This window comes from Bufo gargarizans, chromosome 3 (assembly GCF_014858855.1).
Source record: "Bufo gargarizans isolate SCDJY-AF-19 chromosome 3, ASM1485885v1, whole genome shotgun sequence".
In the NCBI taxonomy this organism is placed as follows: Eukaryota; Metazoa; Chordata; class Amphibia; order Anura; family Bufonidae; genus Bufo; species Bufo gargarizans.
The window spans coordinates 499,214,404-499,232,738 of NC_058082.1; positions in this window are offsets into that span (position 1 = coordinate 499,214,404).

Sequence of the window (18,335 nt, forward strand, 5' to 3'; positions counted from 1 at the left end):
AGTGGCAGTACGCCAAGAAAGCCATGATGTATGTGGTCTTGCTGGTATCATGTCTTGGGTGAAGGAGTGTGAATCTGTTGAACACATTCCAGCCGGTTTTATAATTTCTAGACGTGTTGATAGACAGACTTTTGCACCAGATTTTTTGCTGAATCACGGCATGATTTTAATCCATGACCAATGTTTGGAAAGCTGGAGGGGATAAACCCACTCGTTCCGCCTCTGGCATTGCCTGGAAAAAATTGCGAAAATTAAATCGTGACAAGGCATCTGCGGTAACATTTTGTGTGCCCTGGATGTGCCTGCATGTTATATGAAAATTGTGGCACAGGGAAAGCGAGACCAACCTGTGGACGAAAGACATGATAAAAGGTGACTTGGATCTGCCTTTGGCGATGATGTCTACTACCGCCTGATTGTCGGTGACAAAAACTACTGAAGAACTGGCCCATTGACTGGCCCAAACTTGGGCCGCTGCTACAATTGGGTACACCTCTAGCAATGGGGAAGACTTCAAAGCACGCTGCGCTGAAAATACTTCTTTGGGCCAGGAACCAGCAAACCACTGATTCCCACTGATTGCTGCGTAACCTGCAGAGGCGGCGTCCGTAAAGATCGTTGCCGATGCAAGACCCCATTGCGGAACGAACATGGATACCCCGTTACAATTGGAGTGGAACGTATTACACATTGCCAAATCAGCGAACGCTTGGCTGTCTAAGCAGATGGGGCTATCCTGCTCGAGGACTGAGGGAAGTAACTGCCACAACCGGGAGGTGAAGGCCCTGCCTTGTGGCATGATTCTAGTAGCAAAGTTCAATATGCCCAGCAAAGATTGCAATTCTACTTCAGTAAAACTTCTGGAACCCACTGCCTTAGATATCTCTTCCCTGACTTTTGAGAGCTTCTCCTCCGGTAGCCTAGCTTCCATTTTGATGGTATCTAAAACTATACCTAGGAAGGTGATTACCGTCAAAGGGCCTTCTACCTTTTTTTTTAAATCAGATAATTTTTATTATCATTTTTCTTTATCATCAGATGACAGTCAAATCAAATATCCAATCCTCAAAAAGACATCAGGTACAAAGGATAAACGTACAAAATATCCGGGCCTTCTACCTTTTGAAGATGCGACGGGGACGATAAGTTCGGCGAAGATCTGGAGAAGGGACCTGAGTTTGCTGGGTCTGCAGTCTGGTGGTTCTACCAACAGGAAATCATCCAGGTAATGAATGACCAGCGGGCAATCACAGCAGTTGACTAAAATCCAATGCAGGGCCTGCGCAAATTGATCGAACAGCCAGGGACTGCTCTTGGACCCGAAGGTCAAACGGCTTGCAAAATAGTACAGATTTTTCCATTTAATGCCATAAAACCTCCAGACCTGTGGGTGGATAGGGAGCAGTTTGAAAGCATCCGCAATGTCTGCTTTGGATAGCCAAGCCCCTCTGCCTACCTGGAGGATGATGGATGGCATCATCGACTGAGGAGTACCGCATGGAGAATTCCTCAGAGGGAATTCGAGAGTTGAGGCTCGGAATGCCGGAACCATGAGGCGCAGAGAGATCATAAATAAGAAGTTTTTTTATTGGAGAATTTTTTAGCCACAATGCCAATGGGGCTGACCCTCCAAGAATCAAAGGGGACAGTGGAAAATGGCCCGATAAGGAACCCCTTCTCTAATTCAGATTTATTCAGATGTATTAAGACTCCTACCGAGTCGGGATCCCTGGCGGCTGAAAGGAGATTAGGACCCTCCCAAGTAGACTGGGAAAGAGCGACTAGACCCGTATGGAACCCCTCGGCAAACCCGGCTGTTAAGAACTGGACGAACCGGGAATTGGGATGGTCTTGGAGGAGAGCTGCCAGGAGGTCCAAGTTGACCCCGGCTAGTCATGAGGTCCTAGATGAACGCTGTGGGCAGGTTATCAGGGGGTGGGCTCTAAAACAAATAGAGCAAATGTGCAGGGCTCTACATTTGTTGTAATTACAGATGGCCATGTTGTAATTGTTACAAATTTGACTGTTGCCCAGGAAAACTATGGGGCGGCCTAATTTATCGGTGGATGGGGCAGGTCTCTGCGGGAAACCAGAGGTGCTGGGAAGGAATCTGCCCTGAGAGACGGGAGGAACTGCGTTAGGGCACTAATCTGAAGAGTGGAGGATGAGGTTGCAAGAAGCACAAGCTGGAGTCTTGAGGCCAGCAAAATGGCGACAAAAGAGCTCCATATCCATGGATGCCCAGTTGGTGGTGTGCTGAAATTGGGCAAGAGTGGCAGCCGCCTTGGCAGAAAATGAGTGGTGGTAGTCGTAAAAGGCGTGGCCGCCATACTTGTGGCCTAGATCCGTGACCCTGTACAGATGGGTGTCCAGTTCCTCTCGTCTCCAGGGTGGGCAGAACAGACGATGTCCCTGTATAAACTGAAGGCCAAGACAAATTCAGAGATTTTGTTGAGGTGGACGTCCCTGGCCTTTAGAATGATGGAAACATCACCGCAAGCGATGGTCCTGTTGTCTACGGTGTCATTGGTGGCTATAAGGATGGAAGCTAGATTGATGTCTTTTCCTTCTAGGATATCCTTCCTGATGTTGTCCGGGACAAAATGTGCCGGAGCTACCTCAGGCATGTATGAGGCCCTACCTAGGGAATGAGAACAGGAAGCAGAGGCCACTGGAACAGGAGCGGCAGAGGGACTAGGTGTCAGTCCCCTGGACTCTACAGTGATCAGCCTAGCCTGCATGTCTGACACAGAGGTGGCGATGTTGTTGATCGTAGAATGCAACTGTGCGAATGACCATTGGATGGTCGACATGGGGACTTGATCCGCCAGTGGAGCTGTTGGCTCAGACACCAAGAGTCTGTATAGTTCTGCCTTCCGGGCCGACGCTGGACAACGAATCCCTCAACTGTTGAGTTCCTTAATCAGTTTGGGTACTGTCCAACTTCTTAGTTACATGGTGCTGCCGTGGCCGGAAGCAGAAGATTCTGGGATTGATAGAGATTCCTCAACGTCTGATAAGTGAGACATGTTGTGAGTGTGAGATAATAATGACAGAATTAACGGTCGGACGGCCCTGGTGTGAAGAGAGAGACCCGAGACCGTGAAGTGAAAACTAAAGAAGTGGTGGTGCTGGTGAAGAATGGAGTGTGGGCGCTTACCTGTGCGGAACCTGGAAAGAAAGTTACAAACTGGCAAAGACGTGACTTAAACGAAGAAGGGGGTGGACTGTAAAAAAAGGTGCGCACCAAAGTGATAGTGACTGGAGGGTACCTGAAGAATGAACCAGGAACAAAGATGCAAAAACAACTGGACACGGACCTGAATTGTACAGGATGATGAGGTTAGTTCTCATAAGCATGAGAGTGGCGGACCGAGAGATCATGGAAGGTGAGTATATGTATGAAAATTAATGTATGATAAAAATGATGTTTTTTTCGTGACCTGGATGTAGCGACGAAAGCATTTTATGGATGTAAGCCTGAGCACTGTACTAGGCCATGTATATTAATGAACTTAAACATGAGCCAGCATAAACGTGATAGGCAATAGAAAATAACAAATAAAAAACGTAAGCCTGAAAACGTACCAGGCAACAGAAATTAATGAGTTAAAAACTAAGCCCGAACAAACGTGACAGGCAACATACATTTAAGAATGAAAAACGTAAGCCCGAATGATGTACCAGGCAACAGAATTTATGCATTTATGAGTTAAAAACGCAAGCCTGGGTAACGTACCAGGCAACAGAATTAATGAATTAAAAATGTATGCCCAAATGACGTACCAGGCAACAGAATTTATGTATTTGAGTTAAAAACGTAAGCCTGGATAACGTACTGGGCAACGGACATTAATTATTTAAAAAAACGTAAGCCTGAAAAACTTACCAGGCAACATACATAAAGATTTAAAAACATAAGCCAGAATAACGTACCAGGCAACAGACATGAAATGAATTGGAACGTAAGCTTGGTTAAACATGGCTGGCAACAAACACTGAAGAATAAAAATGTAAGCCAGAAACGTTACGGCTTTGACATTTGAAAAATAATGCGTAAGCCTGATTGACGTAGCAGGCAACAGGCATAGTTGAAACTGAAACATGTGTATAACTATGTTGAGGTCCCTGAATATAATGACTGAAGAGCGTGAACAGGCAAAGATAAAATAACAGGCACAGGCCTCATAAGATATAAGAGAGCCTGGGAGACGTGACCGGCCGTGGACAATGAAGGGTTGAGAGGAATGAAAAATCCAGACCTGACGGGTTTGGGTTGAGACGAGCCAGACGCACCAGGATCTCTGAAGGTTATTATGCAACTAGGAATTGGACTAGTGGACCTGAGTGCGTGAAATATGGGAGTAGGTTGAATGGCTGTGATTTCTTTTTTTTTTTTTTGCATAACTTTATTTGTCCCCTCCTGGAAGAATGGCCACTGAATCAGGGTGCTGTGTTGACGCAGATGATTGTGTGGGGTTCGTTGGAGGCCGGTACTTGGATGGGGGAGAAGCGGGAAGGAGATGCCATGAGGCCGCGAGATTTGGCGGCAACGGGAATAGAGAAAGCGCTGTGATGGGGGAGGCGTCCACATGCACCGGGGCCAGACGCAGCAGGATCTCCAACTATTTGGCCGGGCGTGCAGCGCGTGTGAGGGAGCGGACTGCGGCCGAGGAAAATGGGGGTTGCAGACGGGGAGGGAATGCTGGAAGCAGGGACAGGGTTGTGGCAGCATTACCTGAGGAGCGTTCGGCAGAAGCGCTCCGGAGCTGTACTAGGTTGTAGGGTGCAGCGGCAGTGCATACTTACAAATGAAAATGCGATTCAGCGAGTGTGCTTGGCGAGACTGCAGGATGAACATGCCCCCCCACACAGAGAGCTCACGGGCATCGGAGGATAGCGCGCCTTGCATTTAAGGGCACCTCCGCCCCTCCCACAAATACAGCCTTAAGTACATATATATATTTTTTTTTTTTCTATAATGCCCAAGGCAACCTTCTAACTTTGTATGTATAATACAAAGGCTGCTGTACACGTTTTATATATATATATATATATATATATATATATATATATATTTGGACACATCAGCTATGCAGCATGCATACTTATATATGTATATTTATGCTGTATAGCTGATATAAATATTTATATAATGTGTATGGCAGCTTTTGTATAATATATACAGAGTTGGAAGGATGCCATGGGCAGTATAATATATATACAGTTGCAAGAAAAAGTATGTGAACCCTTTGGAATTATATGGATTTCTGCACAAATTGGTCATAAAATGTGATCTGATCTTCATCTAAGTCACAACAATAGACAATCACAGTCTGCTTAACCACTTCAACCCCGCTAGCTGAAACCCCCTTCATGACCAGGCCACTTTTTACACTTCTGCACTACACTACTTTCACCGTTTATTGCTCGGTCATGCAACTTACCACCCAAATGAATTTTACCTCCTTTTCTTCTCACTAATAGAGCTTTCATTTGGTGGTATTTAATTGCTGCTGACTTTTTTACTTTTGTTTGTTATTAATCGAAATTTAACGATTTTTTTGCAAAAAAATGTCATTTTTCACTTTCAGTTGTAAAATTTTGCAAAAAAAACGACATCCATATATAAATTTTTCGCTAAATTTATTGTTCTACATGTCTTTGATAAAAAAAAATGTTTGGGTAAAAGTTATAGCGTTTACAAACTATAGTACAAAAATGTGAATTTCCACTTTTTGAAACAGCTCTGACTTTCTGAGCACCTGTCATGTTTCCTGAAGGTTCTACAATGCCCAGACAGTACAAACACGCCACAAATGACCCCATTTCGGAAAGTAGACACCCTAAGGTATTCACTGATGGGCATAGTGAGTTCATCGAACTTTTTATTTTTTGTCACAAGTTAGCGGAAAATGATGATTTATTTTTTATTTAATTTTTTTCTTACAAAGTTTCATATTCCACTAACTTGTGTCGTCTTTCAAAAATGGGGTCACTTGTGGGGTAGTTATACTGTCCTGGCATTTTAGGGGCCCATATGCGTGAGAAGTAGTTTGCAATCAAAATGTAAAAAATGACCGGTGAAATCCGAAAGGTGCTCTTTGGAATATGTGCCCCTTTGCCCACCTAGGCTGCAAAAAAGTGTCACACATCTGGTATCGCCGTACTCAGGAGAAGTTGGGGAATGTGTTTTGGGGTGTCATTTTACATATACCCATGCTTGGTGAGAGAAATATCTTGGTCAAATGCCAACTTTGTATAAAAAAATGGGAAATGTTGTCTTATACCAAGATATTTCTCTCACCCAGCATGGGTATATGTAAAATGACACCCCAAAACACATTCCCCAACTTCTCCCGAGTACGGCAATATCAGATGTGTGACACTTTTTTGCAGCCTAGGTGGGAAAAGGGGCACACATTCCAAAGAGCACCTTTCGGATTTCACCGGTCATTTTTTACAGATTTTGATTGCAAACTACTTCTCACGCATATGGGCCCCTAGAATGCCAGGGCAGTATAACTACCCCACAAGTGACCCCATTTTGGAAAGAAGACACCCCAGGGTGTTCCGTGAGGGGCATGGCGAGTTCCTAGAATTTTTATTTTTTTGTCACAAGTTAGTGGAATATGAGACTTTGTAAGAAAAAGAAAAAAAAATAATTCATCATTTTCCGCTAACTTGTGACAAAAAATAAAAAATTCTAGGAACTCGCCATGCCCCTCATGGAATACCTTGGGTTGTCTTCTTTCCAAAATGGGGTCACTTGTGGGGTAGTTATACTGCCCTGGCATTCTAGGGGCCCTAATGTGTGGTAAGTAGTTTGAAATCAAAATGTGTAAAAAAATGACCTGTAAAATCCTAAAGGTGCTCTTTGGAATGTGTGCCCCTTTGCCCACCTAGGCGGCAAAAAAATGTCACACATGTGGTATCGCCGTACTCAAGATAAGTTGGGCAATGTGTTTTGGGGTGTCATTTTACATATACCCATGCTGGGTGAGAGAAATATCTTGGCAAAAGAAAACTTTTCCCATTTTTTTTATACAAAGTTGGCATTTGACCAAGATATTTATCTCACCCAGCATGGGTATATGTAAAATTACACCCCAAAACATATTCTCCAACTTATTCTGAGTACGGCGATACCACATGTGTGACACTTTTTTGCAGCCTAGATGCGCAAAGCGGCCCAAATTCCTTTTAGGAGGGCATTTTTAGACATTTGGATCCCAGACTTCTTCTCACGCTTTAGGGCCCCTAAAAAGCCAGGGCAGTATAAATACCCCACATGTGACCCCATTTTGGAAAGAAGACACCCCAAGGTATTCAATGAGGGGCATGGCGAGTTCATAGCAATTATTTTTTTTTGGGCACAAGTTAGCGGAAATTGATATTTTTTTTCTTTTCTTTTTTTTTTTATCTCACAAAGTCTCCCTTTCCGCTAACTTGGGACAAAAATTTCAATCTTTCATGGACTCAATATGCCCCTCACGGAATACCTTGGGGTGTCTTCTTTCCGAAATGGGGTCACATGTGGGGTATTTATACTGCCCTGGCATTTTAGGGGCCCTAAAGCGTGAGAAGAAGTCTGGGATCCAAATGTCTAAAAATGCCCTCCTAAAAGGAATTTGGGCCTCTTTGCGCATCTAGGCTGCAAAAAAGTGTCACACATGTGGTATCGCCGTACTCAGAATAAGTTGGAGAATGTGTTTTGGGGTGTAATTTTACATATACCCATGCTGGGTGAGATAAATATCTTGGTCAAATGCAAACTTTGTAAAGTCAGGAATATAAATGTCTAAAATATTTTACGCATTTGGATTCCGTGAGGGGTATGGTGAGTTCATGTGAGATTTAATTTTTTGACACAAGTTAGTGGAATATGAGACTTTGTAAGAAAAGAAAAAAAAAAATTTCCACTAACTTGGGCCAAAAAAAGTCTGAATGGAGCCTTACAGGGGGGGTGATCAATGACAGGGGGGTGATCACCCATATAGACTCCCTGATCACCCCCCTGTCATTGATCACCCCCCTGTAAGGCTCCATTCAGACGTCCGTATGATTTTACGGATCCACGGATATATGGATCGGATCCGCAAAACACATACGGACATCTGAATGGAGCCTTACAGGGGGGTGATCAATGACAGGGGGGTGATCAATGACAGGGGGTGATCAGGGAGTGTATATGAGGTGATCACCCCCCTGTCATTGATCACCCCCCTGTAAGGCTCCATTCAGACGTCCGTATGTGTTTGCGGATCCAATCCATGTATCCGTGGATCCGTAAAAATCATACGGATGTCTGAATGGAGCCTTACAGGGGGGTGATCAATGACAGGGGGGTGATCAGGGTGTCTATATGGGTGATCACCCCCCGTAAGGCTCCATTCAGACGTCCGTATGCGTTTTGCGGATACGATCCATGTAGCTGTGGATCCTTAAAAATAATACGGACGTTTGAATGGAGCCTTACAGGGGGGTGATCAATGACGGGGGTGATAAGGGAGTCTATATGGGTTGATCAGTGGTTCATAAAGGGTTAATAAGTGACAGGGGGGGTGTAGTGTAGTGTAGTGGTGTTTGATGCTACTTTACTGAGCTGCCTGTGTCCTCTGGTCGTCGATCCAAACAAGATTTTGTTCTATGGACATTGCATGGTGTGAACAAACTCCTAGACTGTAAACGGTCATTTTTGTTTTTCCTTATGTGTGAATAAACACCGAACTGTTTAAGTTAAAGACTTTGTAATTGCCTCTATACTGCGTCCGCTAGCCTGTCTACCAGAGCAAATCCCCACAATTGGTGTCAGATGTGGGCAAACACAGTGAGGCAGGCCTAAAGGCCAAAAAGTTTTTTTGTTTTTTTCTGGGCACAAGTGCATGTTCTATATTAAGCTGGCATGGTTACGACCTGTGTCCCCGGATGAAATGGAGGCGGTCGTGAAAGCCCTCGTGGAGGCTAACTTGCAGCAGCCGGAGGCTAACAAGCAGCAGCAGGAAACTAACCAGCTGCTATTACAACATATTATGGCGTTGCAAGCAGCTGGAGCGTCCCAGAACGTCCACAATGCCCGGAAAGCTGTCCGTGCAGCGATCCCTAAAATGTCCCCCTCAGATGACTTCGAGACCTATCTGGCGATGTTCGAAAAGGTGTCCATGAGGGAGAAATTCCCCCGAGACCAGTGGGCTGAGGTCGTCGCTCCGTTGCTGGCGTCTAGACTCCAGCAGGTGTCGTTTTATCTCCCCAATGATCAAGCAGCTGTCTACCGGACCGTAAAAGGTAAGATCCTGGCGAGACTGGGGGTGAATGTATTGGTCCGGGCTCAGCAGGTGCACCAGTGGGAATTTAACTCGGCTGAACCCGCCAGACCACAATATTATTACCTGCTACACCGGTTGCAGAAATGGCTCCTGACATATTGACTACCACTGCTATGCTGGACCGTCTGTTGGCGGATGAGTTTTGGAGGGCTTCGCCGTATCCTCTCCAGCACTGGATCGGCCAGGTGTCTCCTGGTAATGTTTTAAAGATGGCCTACCTGGTAGAGTGCTACGAGGCCACCAGAAATCTGTAGGGGGGTTATTTTGGGAGGGGGCTAGTCGAACCCTGGAAATCTCCACCCCAGACCTGGCAGTCGGTGCCAGCCAAACCCGCCCCCGGGACGTATCCCCTGCAGACCCAGCCCTGGTGGTTTGCTGGCGGTGTCATGAGCCTGGACACATAAAGGCCAACTGTCCCCATTGGGGTGAACCCATGGATACCAACTATGGCTACCGCCACTCATTGTATGCCAGGAAGCTGTGTGCCACAGGTACCTCCGAGACTGTAGACAATAGCCACCTGTGCCAGATAGAATTGGGGGACACTCTGGCGGTGGCACTGCTGGATTCAGGGAGCCTGGTGTCCCTGGAAAGAGCTGCCCTGGTGCGGCCCGTCGAGTATACTGGCTGAAAGGTCAGCGTTGTGTGCATTCATGGGGACTTAAAGGACTATCCCACCACCCTGGTCTCTATATCAATGGTGGCCGGCAAGTGGACTCATGAGGTGGCCGTCGCGACGGTACTGCACAACATTGGGACCCAACTCTATCCCGAGCCTGGGAAAATGTATCAATAATAGATGGGGAACCACAACAATTGGGAGCAGAGTCGGTGTTTCCCCGTTTTGTGGTTTATCAATTTTGTATTGAGTAAACCAGCTGCGAAGTGAATCCATTGAACAGTTGGTGGTGCCCCAGGCTTATTGCAAACTCGTGTTAGAGTTAGCCCACCAGCATGTTCTCGGGGTCATCTTTGAATGCAAAAAATGCAGGACCGGATTGTACAGTGGTTTTACTGGCCCAGTGTGTTCAGAGAGGTAGAAGAATATTGTAAGTCTTGCCCAACCTGCCAGATAACGAGCCCCCAGCCACATTTCTGTAGTCCCCTGGTACCCCTCCCAATTATCGAGGTCCCATTCGAGCGAATCACTATGGATCTCGTAGGCCCTGTAATGAAATCTGCTAGAGGACACCAACACATCTTGGTTGTCCTCGACTACGCCACTTGGTACCCGGAGGCGGTGCCACTGCGGCATACATCAGCCAAACTCATAGCTAAGGAGTTAATGGAGATGTTTTCTTGCGTGGGTCTGCCTAAGGAGGTTCTGACTGACCAAGGGACCTGTTTATGTCCAAGGTCATGAGGGAACTCCATAAGTTGCTCCACATAAAACAGCTAAGGACGTCTGTGTATCATCTGCAAACGGATGGCCTGGTAGAGAGGTTTAATTAAACATTAAAAAATATGCTAAAAAGAGTGGTCTCTAAGGATGGGAGGGACTGGGACCTTCTTCTGCCCTATCTCATGTTTGCAGTGCGAGAGGTGCCCCAGGCCTCTACTGGGTTCTCGCCCTTCAAACTGCTATACGGCAGACACCGTCCCGGTCTGTTGGATGTCGCCAAAGAGGCGTGGGAACAACAACCCACTCCGCATAGAAATGTTGTTGAGTACGTCACCCAGATGCAAGGATGGATGGAAATAGTTTTACCTCTGGTTAGGGAGCATATGGAGGCAGCGTAGCGAGCCCAGAGTAGGATCTATAATCGGCAGGCTCGGGTCCGGGCCTTTAACCCGGGTGATCGGGTATTGGTTGTGGTACCAACAGTAGACAGTAAGTTCCTAGCTAGGTGGCAGGGGCCCTACGAGGTGCTTGAAAAAATTGGAGAGGTAGATTACAAGGTACACCAGCCAGGGAGGCGAAAGCCGGAGCAGGTGTACCATGTGAATCTGGCCAAACCATGAAAAGATAGGGAAACCTGTATGGAAGACACGACCACGAACAGGGTTCCTAGGGGAAGCGGTTTCGGCCCCTTTGTCTGAAGCAAGGGAAGCAGCTGCCACAGGTTAAATTGCTGACAGCCTCTCCTCTAAACAGGCTCAGGAAGCCAGGGAGTTCATTAGTCGGAACACGGATGTGTTCTCGGACCTCCCTGAACACACTTCCATAGTCCGACATGACATTATCACTGAGCCTCAGGCAAAATTCCAGTTAAAACCATACCGGGTACCCGAGGCTCTGCGACAAGCCATTGCGGAGGAAGTGCAGCTAATGCTCCAGCTAGGTGTCATCAAGGAGTCAAAAAGTGAATGGGCCAGTCCGATAGTCTTAATACCCAAGCCGAACGGGACGTTGCAGATCTGTAACTGTGGCATTGCGGTTCTGTATTCATAGTATTCAGTATATTGGGCAGACTAGATGGGCCAAATGGTTCTTATCTGCCGACACATTCTATGTTTCTATGTAACGACTTCCGCAAACTGAGTGTGTGTCCAAGTTTGACGCATATCCCATGCCCGAGTGGATGAGCTTATTGAGAAGTTGGGCCAAGCCCAGTATTTTTCTGTGTTGGACCTTACCAAAGGGTACTGGCAGATACCCTTGACCGAGGCTGCCAAGGAAAAAACAGCTTTCATTATGCCAGAGGGGCTGTATCAGTACAAGATAATACCCTTTGGTCTACATGGCGCTCCTGCCACGTTTCAAAGGCTAATAGACATTGCACTCTGTCCACATGGTCAGTAGGCTTCGGCGTACCTGGATGATATCGTTATCCACAGCACCGACTGGGAAAGTCACCTACCTAAAGTACAGGCTGTAGTGGACTCCCTTAGGAAGGCTGGCTTAACCGCTAACCCAAAAAAGTGATCGATAGGGTTAGAAGAGGCCAAGTACCTGGGGTATGTAATTTGGCGTGGAATTATCAAACCTCATGTAAACAAAATTGAGGCAATTAGGAATTGTCCCCGACCTGTCACTACTCATAAGTAAATTCGTTCCTGGGTATGGTGGGGTACTATATGAGGTTTGTTCCCAGTTTTGCTACAGTCGCCGCACCACTGACAGGCTTTTTGAAGGGACGCAAGTTAGTGACGGTTCAATTAAATGAGCAGGCGGAAAAGGCATTCTCTGCTTTGAAGTCTGCCCTGTGTGGGTCCCCGGTATTGGTGACACCTGACTTCAAGAGTGAGTTTGTGGTACAGACCGATGCCTCTGAAGTAGGCCTCGGAGCTGTACTCTCAAAGGACATCAATGGGAAGGAACATCCTGTTGTTTTTCTGAGCCAGAAGCTTACCCCAGCCAAGACTAGGTACAGTATAGTGGAGAGAGAGAGCCTGGCCATCAATTGGGCACTCGAATCTCTCCGCTATTACCTGTTGGGGAAAAAGTTCTGTCTGGTGACCGACCACTCCCCTCTCAAGTGGATGATCCAGGCCAAAGAGAGGAATGCTCGGGTCACCAGGTGGTTCTTGTTATTACAAAACTTGAAATTTTCCGTGGAACATAGGGTAGGCAGGTTACAGGGAAATGCAGATGCCCTGTCCCAGGTACACTGTCTGTCGGGTGTTCACCCCCTCAGGGTTGAACAAAGGGGGGAGGTATGTAGAAAGGCGCAAGGGGCCGTCATTGATAGAAGGTATGTGTCACCGAGATTCCTGGCCTTGGTGAGGTAAAAGCCGGTAGTTTTAAGTGTTGGCGGCAGCTGGTGCTGATTGACACTGTTTGTTGTTAGTATGGCTGTAAAGCCGATCTGGGCCGGCTCTTACTGGGAGTAGCCAAAATGCTGGGTGGGTGGTTGCTCCCCCACGCTCCAGGCCGGGTCTTTTTTGGCCTATATAAAACCCAGCGAGCAGTATCAGCTGGGTGTGGTTTTTCCTCCATCTGACAGAGAAGCTGGGGAGTCTCTGTGTTTTGGGACCTGTGAATTTGTGCCGTGCTAAAGAGCTGAGAGCCGCATGCCGGGAAACAGGCCCCTAAAGCCTGCTGTGGACTGCGGGTGGAAAACTGCTAACTAGGTGAAGATCTTGTTCTATGGACATTGCATGGTGTGAACACACACCTAGACTGTGAACGGTCATTATTGTTTTTCCTTATGTGTGAATAAACACCGAACTGTTTAAGTTAAAGACTTTGTGATTGCCTCTATACTGCGTCCGCTAGCCTGTCTACCAGAGCAAAACCCCACAATATATATATATATATATATATATATATATATATATATAAAGTAACCAGAGCTTTGGGTGCAACAACAATGCCCTTATTGCACATAGGGGCTCATTTCTGCTAATTAGGGAAAAATATTAACCTGAGACAAAGTCCTTGTCTTCCAAATGAAAAGCACATATGTACACAGTCAGAAGGTTTTATGTGGGGACAATTCCCTGAGGTACAGTCCTGTTAATGAATCTGTCATATTTGTGACAGGCATGCTCCAGAAACTGAACTCTATGCCTCTGGATTATAGTAAGGGCTCATGCACACGACCATATGTATTTTGTGGTTCTCAATGGATCCGCCAAAAATACGGATGACATCCATGTGCATTCCATATTTTGCGGAACGGAACAGCTGGCCGGTAATAGAACAGTACTATTCTTGCCTGTATGAGGACAATAATAGGACATTTTCTATTTTTTTGCAGAACGGAAATTCGGACATACGGAAATGGAATGTCCACGGAGTAACTTCCGTATTTTTTATTTTTTTTGCGGACCAATTGAGAACCACAAAATACATATGGTCGTGTGCATGAGCCCTTACTATAATCCAGAGGCATAGAGTTCAGTTTCTGGAGCATGCCTGTCACAAATATGTCCTACTTTTGTTTCCCTGCCTCTTTCACTAGGCTTGTTACACTTTTTAAAAATGTGTGGAAATCAGAAGAGGAAGCCAAAAATTCACACATTTTTGTACATAATGCAATTTAGCTTGCTAAACATTTTTTTTACTTTTGTACATCAGAAAACCTGTGTACAGCCTTTCTAAATAGTATTCAGTTAGCAAATAGGCTCCCTCTAGTGGTGGCTGCAGGCAACCAGAATGTTATATTTTAGGTCTATGTCTGTACATGCAAAAAATAGGGAGCTGTGTAGCCCCGGCTCTGAAATAGCTGATCTGTGTAGATGCTGGGTGTCAGACCCCCATCTATCAGATATTGATGGCCTATCCTCTGTATAGGCCATCCATAGTAAAATCCTGGAAAACTCCTTTAAACATCTTGTATCTATTGATTTTGTGATATAATGCTGTATTTTGAAGAGACTGGTAGGCAAACATACACTTTTTTTGCTGGGGGAAGAAGACAGAAATATAAAGAGACATAAGGGAAAAATCAGACAAAAACAATGGTAAGTAGATGTAGCACAAAAATAAGAGACCTGCCCTAACACTTAGTCATATGTAATACTCTCACAATTCTAAAACGGAAAAGTGCTACTGAAACTAAGTGGACTATTATTTGCATTGCACCAAAGACTCATGTGGGTTTCAAATAAAAAAAATATATATTCAATTACCTCCAAAACAATGCCAGGTTTCTTTCTCTGTATATTCACAATTCTTATGAGAAATAAAGGAGTAATGGCTCCAGACACGGCAGGAATGTTATATGCTGCCAAGAACTGAACTGAAATAAGGTTCCATTTACAGAACATATGAAAATTATAATCATGGAACCTAAACACGTCTCAGAAAAAACAAGTAATGGTTACTATTCATTTCACAATTACAGTAATTTTCTTGGTCAGGACTTGGAGCAAATTCACGCCCTTTATCCCAGAACACTATCTTTCCAGACAGTTTTCTTTTTAATAATACAAGCCTAAAAGAACAACCAAATAACTTGCAGCGATATTGTTTTTACAGGGCGGAAAAATTCATTTATGAAAGGCCCTGCAGATACCCATTGTGCATAGCTGTATTCGATGCTATGAGACAGTGCAAGGCTGAGATTAGAGGTTTCAGAATCATAATTACTGGTTTGTGGAAAACTGTATAGCTGAGCGCAGGTTTTTCTCACAAACGGCAATCAAAACATATCTAATGGATTTTAACAGAATATTAGCAAATTGATTCTCATTAGGATCCGAGGGTTGGTTTGCTACATCCAAACAGCCGTGGTAGAAAGCATTGAGGGCAACCTAAGGGCTCTTTCACATGAGCGGATGCCGTGCGTGGAATCTGCTGCGTGAAAGACAGCCAAGCCCCGCTTTGGACGGCAGAGACACAGAGCATTAACATGATTGATAATGCTCTGTGCCTCTCTGTGACCTTTTTACTACAAAATCACAGTGAGGCCTCATGCACACGACAGTATTTTTTCACGGTCCGCAAAACGGGGTTCCTATGTTCCGTGATCCGTTTCCGTTTTTGTTTCTGTGTGTCTTCCTTGATTCTTGGAGGATCACCAGACATGAAGGAAAGTGAAAAAAAATCTAAGTCAAGTTTGCCTTGCAAATGATAGAAAAAATATGGACACAGATCACGGACACGGATGACAATCTTGGGTGCATCCGTTTTTTTCACGGACCCATTGACTTGAATGGGTCCGCAAACCATTGTCCGTGAAAAAAATAGGACAGGTCCTATTATTTGGACGGACAGGAAACACTGATCACGGACGCAGATGACAAACGGTGCATTTTCCGAGTTTTCAACGAAAGTCAATGGGTCCGCTGAAAATCACAGAAAACGGAACAACCGGCACGGATGCACACAACGGTCATGTGTATGAGGCCTGAGATAAAGTTGTGACTGTGATTTTGTAGTAAAAAGATCACAGAGAGGCATGGAGCATTATCAATGATGTTAGTGCTCCGTGTCTCTGCTGTCCGGAGCAGTCTTGGCTCTATTTCACGCAGCGGATTACCCGCACGGCATCCGCTCGTGTGAAAGAGCCCTAATAGTAAGTTGCCATGCATACATTTCCCCAGCATGTCACAAGGGTTGTGACTGCAAAGCAGGGCTGGATGACCTATAAGAAGGAACACTCTTTAATATTAGTTAAAAAAAATAACTTTATTATTTAACTAATGAGCCCTTCCATTGTGGAAGCTCCCATTAGTACAGGAGGCTCACGGAGCGGTGAGTATGGTGCTCTTAGCGCTACTCACAACTCCTCAGTCCTTCTGGTGCTGGCACTGCGTCCTGACCGCGTACAGCTTCAAGTTAGCGCACATACATGCACTTTTACTTGATGATGTGCGAGCAGAAGAGAGGTATTTTGTTAATTTTTGTCTGGTCTGACGTCTGCATCTAGGGGATAGTGGGGTGGAGGTTAGAGGGGTGACAGCAATTTAAATGAATCTCGGGTCTGAATGTATTTGTGGTCCGAACAGGGGTCTGAAAAGATGTAGAGCCTGATCTAGGTTCTGTGAATTTGGAGTGTGTATAAATTTGGGGTCAGATCAGGGGTCTGAATGAATTTGGGGTCTGATCGGAGGTCTGTAAGAATTTGGGTGCTGAATGAATTTGGGGGCTGATCTGGGGTCTGTACAAATTGTGGGGCTAATTTGGAGTCTGTTATGGTTCCTGTATGAATTTTGATTGACAACTATCTCTGTTTACACAGTCATAGGGGGAAGGTTGTCAAACACTGATAGGATCGCCTCTAGACTTCAAAGCCCAAAATGAATAAGAATTTAAATGAATAAAATATAAGTTATACTGAATCTTTTTCCACAAAATCATATATTAATCTGCTTAACTCCTCCTGCTCTATAACATACTACAAGGAAAAAACAGGTTGATCTGGCGCTCAGAAAATATGAAAAAATATTAAAAACACTCAGCTTACATGTTTTGGGCAAATATGTCCTTACTCATAGTTTGCCACAAGAGATGTAGTGGGTACAGCAAACATGTAGAAGAAGGTGCTCTGGTCAGATGAGACCAAAGTTTAACTTTTTTTTTACCCAAATGCAAAACGCTATGTGTGGCGGAAAACTAACACTGCACATCAGCCTGGACACACCATCTCCACTGTGAAACATGGTGGTGGGAGCATCATGCTGTGGGGATGCTTTTCTTCAGCAGGGACAGGGAAGCTGGTCAGAGTTAATGGGAAGATGGATGGATACTGGATGAAAACCTGGTAGAGGATGTAAGACTTGAGACTGGGACGGAGGTTCACCTTCCAGCAGGACAACGACCCTAAATGTTCAGCCAGAGCTACAATGGGATGGTTTAGATCAGACATGCTTAACCTGAAGCCCTCCAGCTGTTGCAAAACTACAACTCCCAGCATGCCTGAACAGCCTACAGCAGGGCATGGTGGGAGTTGAAATTTTACAACAGCTGGAGGGCCGCAGGTAGAGCATCCCTGGTTTAGATCAAAGCATATTCATGTGTTAGAATGGCCCAGTCAAAGTCCAGACCAAAAGCCCATTAAGAATCTGTGGCAAGATTGAAAATTGCTGTTCATGGACGCTCTTCATCCAATTTGACCGCGCTTGAGTTAATTTGCAAAGACGAATGCGCAAAAATTTCTGCTTCTAGATTTGCAAAACTGGTAGAGACATACCCCAAATGACTTACAGCTGTAATTGTAGCAAAAGGTGGTCATACAAAGTATTAACACAAAAACACAAAACACAAAATGCAATCGCACACTGCAACCAGCACTCTGCCCTGCCTTTATGCTGGACGTTGAATAAGGCATTGGTGTACATTTTGGCCAAAGCGTAATAAGCCACTCACCACGTCAAGGTCGCCTTAATGAGTGGTCCCTAACACTAGTTCCTACCTTTTATGGGCCATGACGTCCAGGGAGCGCAGGTACAGCATGCACGCCAAGCACACTCTGCTTTTAACCCCGTCCGGTGCCATTACAGCTTTCATCGGATCCAGGGATGCAAGTACTCACATGCATGCTGAGCCCACTATATACTTCTCTTGGAGCCTAATGGCTACTGGTAGGTGCTGTATAAGCAGACTCAGTTTTATACTGACTTTAAAACCAGCCTCCAGGGGGCAGATTAACTGGACAGGTGTGCTTGACTGCTTGGAGA